Below are 8,285 nucleotides of genomic sequence, written 5' to 3'. Positions count from 1 at the left end.
AGTATTGTCAATAGTGTTCATTTAGTAGACACCTTTCTCCAGAGGAACGTACAGTATAACTCAGATGAAACAAAAGTTAATTCAACAAAAGACAATAGGGCTTCAGACACACAGAGGACTGAAGTACCCAGCTTGTGTATCTCACACCACCATGTTGCTGGTTCCTATCCCTCCAGTAGCTCCTATATAAGTGACATTCAAATAGCAAATACATAGATAGTCATAGCAGATGGTGTTGGAATCTGATGGAGCTGGCAGGAGACCAGGAGAGAAGTGACTGTTAAAGAGGTGGGTTTGAGATTTTTCTTTAATGTGGAAGGGATTCAGCAGCTCTGAGGGACACAGGGAGCTCATTCCACCACAACAGGGCCAAAACTGAGAACTGACAGACTTCATTTTTGAGCTTTTCTCAGCAAGTCCACTAGGTAGCCACAGGTGCAGCTAATGAGAAGCCGGGTACCCCAGAGCGCTTTCACGGTGCGCAGTTTTAATGCTGGGGTGCAAATAATTCAGAGGTCATCTAGGCGCTGGGTATGAATATGGCATCCAGAGCGAGGAGTTGAACACCGGTAGCCGAGACGGCGTCTTTCGAAAGAATGGAGTCCCTGATCGAAGTAAGTTCAATCCTGAATGTATCGTCTGACGGCACACCTGTGTGTTGTGTATCGTAACATGTTTTGTTTGGTTGCACCTGCTGACATTGTAGAACATTTCATTTGCTCAAAATGCGTAATGATTTGCTGCGGAAGGTCCGCGATTTAGAAGAGCGCATTAAGAATTTGATTTCTATACGAGAAACGGAGAGTTGGTTGGACTCGGTGCGTCCCGATGCCTCCGTAGTGTCGAACTCGACGTCAACGCTTACAGGCCCCAGTACAACTAATGAGAAGCCGGGTACCCCTGAGTGCTTTCACGGCGACTGGGTTACTGTTCAGAGTAAGTTGAATAAAGCAAAGCCTAAGGCACGGGTTCCTTGTTCAGGTTCTCCCGTCCAAACCCAAAATAGATATTCGGCTTTAAGCAGTTCACCTAATAATAATGTGCTCATTTTCGGGGATTTGGCTCTCCGAAATGTTAAGGTTTGGGGGCCTGGTAATCGAAGTGTAAAGGTGAAGTGTTTCCCACACGCACATGTGTCCAACATGGCAGCTCGTGTCAGTTCTCTGGCCAATAGTGCCATGTCGGCTATGATGGTGCATGTTGGTGGGAATGATATTTGTTACCAGCAGTCTGAGGTGTTAAAGAGCCGATTTATTTCTACGTGTAACAAGGCCAGAAGGAAATGTCGTAATCTAATAGTGTCTCGTCCTTTACCTAGACTCTTCATGGGGGACATAGTCTACAGTAGACTGATGCCCTTTAACACATGGTTGGAGACGTGGTGCCTCTCTAATCGTATATCATTTGTTAAGAACTGGGATGATTTCTGGGAAAGGCCCAGATTTTTCACACGTGATGGTGTACACCTCAACTAGAGGGGTTCGTTTGTTCTGTCCCAGAACTTGGCCCGCAAGATGCAGGACTGACTCATCCATGGGTCATCTCCTTTAGTAGCTGTGTGTATTGATGAGTCTGTTACTCTCTCTGGTACCAGTGGTCATTTCTCATGTGATGGGGTTTCTTGTGCTTTGTCCAGTGTGGGCCTCAAAACTTTAAATAAAAGCGCTAAGTGCAGCCAAAATATACAAAGGGTTTGGATGGGGCAAAGAAGGACGCAGAGGCAGCATTCATGATGAACGATTTATTTGAACACCAGCACCAGGGAAATAATGCTCTCGGTCCGAGGACCCCATTTCCTCCAGGACCTGCGCCTGCAGCCAGCCTTCCCAGCCTGCTCAGCGCCCCCAGGCTCTCTCTCCTCTTTTCCCCCAGGCAGACGCAAACACCCCCTTATATTCCCGCTAAAACTCAGTAACGCGGGTCGTTACAATATTAAATTACAAGTCTGATCTATTCTTTCTTACCGAAACCTGCTCAGTGAGTCCGATACGATTCCGCTAATAGAAGCCGCTCTGGAGGGATATGATTATTTCTATGAATCTTGTTCATTACAAATAACACCGAGAGACTGTGATAATTTTACCTCATTTGAAGTTCTACAGCTAGATTTCAAGTCAAAACCCAATAATCATATTCCTTATCTACCGTCCACCTGGACCGTACTCCTCTTTTCTCGAGGAATTTAGTAACTTCATAACCGATTTAGTCATTAATCGCGAAAAAATTATCCTGATGGGTGATTTCAATATTCATATAGACGTGTGGTTGGATACTCTTGCCAATAGTTTTATGTCTCTCTTAAACACCATCAGTTTTACTCAAGTTGTTAAGGGTCCTACTCATTCCTGTAACCATACACTCGATGTCGTCATAACCTAGAATATCCGCAAATCCATAGTGCCTTCTAGTTCGGTTTTAGCCAGCATAAGCGTTTCTGACGATCATAATATTGGTCATCCCCACCATCTCAGTAGTTTTGACGTAATAACTGTAGAGGAAATTACCATGCTAATTCGCTCTGTGAAAGGTACTACCTGTCCTTTAGACCCAATCCCCACTAAATTACTGAAAGCTGCAGTTTCCGTGCTTGCAGAACCTATTGTTAATATTGTTAATACGTCATTACTAAATGGCTGTGTTCCAAAAGCTTTTAATCACCTTTATTAGACCCGTACTAAAGAAATCGGATCTAGATTGTAATAACCCATGTAATTACAGACCTATCTCCAATCTATTGTTTTTATTCAAAATTCTAGAAAAAATCGTAGCTTCCAAAATTGTAAAATATCTAAATCATAATATATTTTAAAAATTTCAGTCTGGCTTCCGCACTGGTCACAGCACTGAAACGACACTCACATGTGTTGTTAATGATATTCTCATTTCTTCTGATGCTGGTCAGATCTCTATTCTTATGTTACTGGACTTAAGTGCTGCATTCGATACTGTAGACCATAGTGTCCTACTGAGCAGACTTGGAAACCTGGTTGGACTAAGAGGTACCGTTCTGAAGTGGTTTGAATTGTATTTAGCTGACCGAAAACAATTTGTACTGAAATCTGATGACTGCACTCCCTCCATCTCAACTCTGACTCAGTATGGTGTGCCACAGGGCTCTGTGTTGGGTCCATTACTGTTCTCACTCTATATGTTACCACTGGGTGACATTATTTGCAAACACAATGTGAATTTCCATTCGTATGCCGATGGCACACAGCTATATGTATCGTTTGAACCTGATGATCCATCACATGTGATGTCGTTAACTGTTTTACCAGTATAAAATTATGGATGAGTTTTTTTTTTTTTTTTTTCTAAATGCCAGTAAAACAGAGGTACTTGTGGTGGGTGGTGATGCCAAAACTCTAGACATAATCACGTCAATCTTTACATCGAATGGTATTAGCTTCAAGTGTACAGATTGTGTCAAGGATTTGGGTGTCCTGCTGGATGGAAAGCTGTCATTTGTATCTCATGTAAATTCTTTGACTAAGTCATGCTTCCTTCAGTTAAGAAACATAGCTAAATTACGGTGATTCCTATGCAGATGAGATGCTGAGAAACTGGTTCATGCTTTTGTTTCCAGCAGGCTGGATTACTGTAATGCTTTATTGTCGGGTTGTCCGTACCAGACTGTATCCAGGCTACAGTTGGTACAAAATGCTGCTGCGAGAATTGTCACTAGAACTAGGAAGTATGACCATATAACATCTGTACTTAAATCATTAAATTGGCTCCCGGTCGCATTTAGAGTTGATTATAAAATCCTACTTTTGACCTATGAGGCAATACATGGCATTGCTCCGGCTTACCTTTGTGAGAGCATTAATTTTTATATACCAGGACGATATCTCCGTTCAATAGATGCAGGTTACCTTAAAGTACCTGTGATCAATAAGACCTCAGTAGGAGGTCGCGCCTTTAGTTATAGAGCACCTAAACTGTGGAATAGTCTACCAGTTACTGTTAGAAATGCCCCCTGTTTGTTTTCAAATCCTGACTAAAGACTTACACGTTCACTCAGGCATTCTACCTCGAAATGTAATTCCACTTGCCTTAGTTCTTTTTTACCACCATTATATAAATGCATAATAAATTAACTTAACACATTACTAACTCTGTTCTTTCTTCTTGTTGAGCATTGCCTCGCTACATAAGACTTGAGGAGGCTGGCCGGTGGTGACAGACGAATCCCATGCTGACTGAGGATGATGACCAACTGCCATGATGAACGAGACATTCCATGCTGAGCTGGGGATCCAAGATACCATTTAGCAACAATATCATTATTACTTGTTAAACTGGCTTACAAATGTTACTTAATCTGGAATGCCCAGGAGGGGTGGGCAACCACTGGCCTGTGGACCCAAGAGGTTTTTTTCTCCCTCAACTTTCAGTTGGGAGTTTTTGTTCCTTTCCCCAGTGGCCAGTAGGTATACTTGTAGCTCTCTAATAAGTTCTTCATTAGGGTAGCCATTAGTCGACTGTCTTCTTTGTTTCTATCTGTTTTTCTTGCGTTATGCCCATGTTAAAGTGCTCTGCATCACTGCGTGAGAAGAGCCCTCTATACAAAATAAATTGAATTGAATTGAATACCTAGACTGTCTTTGAAGACCATAACCAGAATCTTGAACGGTTCTGGTCAACTACAGGAGCCCTATGGTGAGCGACAAGGAATGGCGATATACATTATATGCACAGTGTGGCAAGTGAAACACAGCCCCTGTGTGGGATCCTGTGTCAGCTGGCGAGGCTTGATGACAGAGGCAGGAAGACCAGATAGGAGGGAGATGCAGTAGTGGAGGTGGGTTATGACCTTGGCCTGGACCAGGAACTCTGTACAGTGTGTTGAGAGAAGGCCTGCGGTGTGTGTGCTACGTGTACTTCCCTGTTCTGTAGTAGCAGATGATTGTCCAGCAAGATACGGCTGCAATGAAACAAATTTTAGAGAAACAGAACAATTAAGGTTAATCGTGTTCTGTAAGGGCAGATCCTATGGACATATCACAAGATATGTTTGTGCCACTGGGTTATGACCTCAGTGTGCTGGGAGATGCTAATGAACTAGGTCAGATGAGCAAGTTATCCAGCTTGACAGAGAGTTCTCAACAGGTGGATGGGGCTCCTGGTAAATGGAGGATCTTGGTCTTAGGTTGAGGTGTAGATGCTGGAGATGCAATGTGAGAGGACACATCTGTGTCACTTTGGGCCAAGAAGCTTCAACCTGGAGAGGAGGAGTTCTGTGGTCTGCAGAGCAGTGATAGGAGAAGCCATAAGAGGTAACGGAGGGGAAGGGGAAGCAGTTTAGTCTGAGATGTGTAAAGGACCATACTGAGCCCTGGGAAACAGCTCTTCAGAGAGACTGAGGGAGGGAGAAGAAGTTCCATCGTTCCACTGGGCAGGAGCTACCTGAGAGGTAAGATTACATTTACATTTACATTTATTCATTTAGCAGACGCTTTTGTCCAAAGTGTTATACATCTCAGCAAAAGTACAATTTATGCATTACATTAAGAGGAGACATAGCTGCAGGCATGAAAGTCTCAAGCAAACCTAGTTTGTTCCCTACCACTTGCTGCACCGAGGTTCATCGTTCAAGTAGGTGCATAAAACACAGGATAGACAAATCCCGATACCCTCCCACCAATTTTTTTTGTTTTTTGTAAAAAAAATATTATAAGATACACAAATATCCCCCCCCCTCCTGTACCTTTGATCTGCGAAGAGGAGGTGCGTCGGGTCTTCATCAAACAGAAGACAAGGAAAGCACCAGGCCCAGACGGTGTCTCACCGGCCTGCCTAAAAACCTGTGCTGACCAGCTGGCCCCTATCTTCACAAAGATCTTCAACAGATCACTGGAGATGTGCGAAGTTCCTTCCTGCTTCAAACGCTCCACCATCATCCCCATCCCAAAGAAACCCAAAATCACAGGACTTAATGACTACAGACCTGTCGCCTTAACATCTGTGGTCATGAAGTCACTTGAAAAACTGGTGTTGGACTACCTGAAGGACATCACTGGACCCTTACTGGACCCCCTGCAGTTTGCTTATCGAGCAAACAGGTCTGCGGATGATGCAGTCAACATGGGACTGCACTACATCCTGCAACATCTGGACAAACCAGGGACTTATGCGAGAATCCTGTTCGTGGACTTCAGCTCAGCCTTCAACACCATCATCCCACACCTCCTCCTGTCCAAATTAACCCAACTCTCTGTGTCCACCTCCATCTGTCAGTGGATCACCAACTTTCTGACAGACAGGCAGCAGATAGTGAGGCTGGGAAAATTCTCATCCGAAACTCGCACAATCAGTACTGGAGCCCCCTAGGGATGTGTGCTCTCCCCACTGCTCTTCTCCCTGTACACCAACGACTGCACCGCGAAGGACCCCTCTGTCAAACTCCTGAAGTTTGCAGACGACACCACACTCATCGGCCTCATCCGGAATGGCGACGAGTCTGCCTATAGACAGGAGGTCCAAGAGCTGGCTGTCTGGTGCAGTCATAACAACCTGGAGCTGAACACGCTCAAAACAGTGGAGATGATCGTAGACTTCAGGAGAAACACCTCAGCATTATCCCCACTCACCATCATGAACAGCACTGTGGCAACAGTGGAGTCATTCAGGTTCCTGGGCACCACCATCTCACAGGACCTGAAGTGGGAGCCCCACATAGACTCCATTGTGAAGAAGGCCCAGCAGAGGTTGTACTTCCTTCGTCAGCTGAGGAAGTTCAACCTGCCACAGGAGCTATTGCTGCAATTCTACTCTGCAGTCATCGAGTCCGTCCTCTGCACCTCTATAACTGTCTGGTTCGGCTCAGCTACGAAGTCAGACATCAGAAGACTGCAGCGGATAGTTCGGACTGCTGGAAGAATCATCGGGACATCCCCCCCAGCTCTCCAAGAACTGCACTCGTCCAGAGTCAGTAAAAGGGCGAGCAAAATCATTCTAGACCCCTCACATCCAGGCCACTTCCTCTTCGAACCCTTGCCATCTGGCCGGCGCTACAGAGCACTGTGCACCAGGACAGCCAGGCATAAGAAAAGTTTCTTTCCTCAGGCCATCTACCTCATGAACACCTAAATCTCTCCCCTAGAGAGTAAACCGTGCAATACATAATGCTATTTATATTTATAACTATTTATCACATTTCTCTTACACTCCCTTGCATTTGTATCTAGCGACTATTTTTGTACTATTTTTGTATATTGGGTACTTTATATTTTTTAAATATTTTTTATCCCTTGCTCACATACTCTATCTTCTCATCTGTGTCTTGTCACTGTCATTCTGTCTGTGCTGTGGTAGTTCCTGTCACCAAGACAAATTCCTTGTATGTGCGAACATACTTGGCAATAAAGCTCGTTCTGATTCTGATTCTGATTCTGATTCAAATAAGCAAGTACAATGCCAGAGTAGTGGCTGAATAAAGGTTGTATCTGGGATTAAAACCATTCCCATGATGATCCTTGGACACCAAGCTGTTCTTGTGTGGAAAAGAGGATCTCATGGTTGACCATATGAAACGAAGCACGTTGAGAAGGTACACTAAGGGAAGGTCCTCTGTGAAAGACCCCACAGGAGGTATACTGCAGGAGCTCACCACAGCTGGAATGTCCTCGGAGGGACACCGCTCCCGCTAAACATGGCACTTAAAGCAGAGGAAACAAAGACCATAGCAGGCAGTGTAGTGAGTTGGTTATGAATTATTCTGTTTCTTCAGTATGTTGCTCTGGAGATGAGCACCTGCTAAGGGAATCAATGTAAAGCATCTTCTCACTCATTTGCCGTTGTCACTCTTCCAGCGCTCTCGAGTGTCCAGCAAATGCATAACGTGGAACTTTACTGAAGTACAAGTGAAACTTATTTCCAGAGACAATGTAGCGACTGAATGCGTGTAGGACTGAGGCAGCAGAGTAGGACTCGATGACAGGACAGAGCTTGCTAAGAAAGCTTGCTTGTATTCGCCAATAGTTGACCCACAGCTGCCGGATGAACAAGCTGGTTTCCGACCAGGAAGATGCACCACTGACCAAGTTATGCAACTAACTGAAAACATTGAGGAAAAATTTCAGAAAGGCCCTAAAAAGCGGCGCTGTGTTCGTTGACCTGTCAGCAGCATACGACACAGTCTGGCACAAAGATCTAACACTGAAACTCCACCAAAGAATTCCGGACAAGGTGTTAGTTAACTTTATACTAATTCTGACTACCAACCAAAGGTTCACAATGACAGTATTGCCTACTGTCAGTACGAACAGCAGTGAGAAGAGATT

Source organism: Scleropages formosus, chromosome 2, assembly GCF_900964775.1.
Source record: "Scleropages formosus chromosome 2, fSclFor1.1, whole genome shotgun sequence".
In the NCBI taxonomy this organism is placed as follows: Eukaryota; Metazoa; Chordata; class Actinopteri; order Osteoglossiformes; family Osteoglossidae; genus Scleropages; species Scleropages formosus.
Note: the sequence above shows the minus strand (reverse complement) of the source record.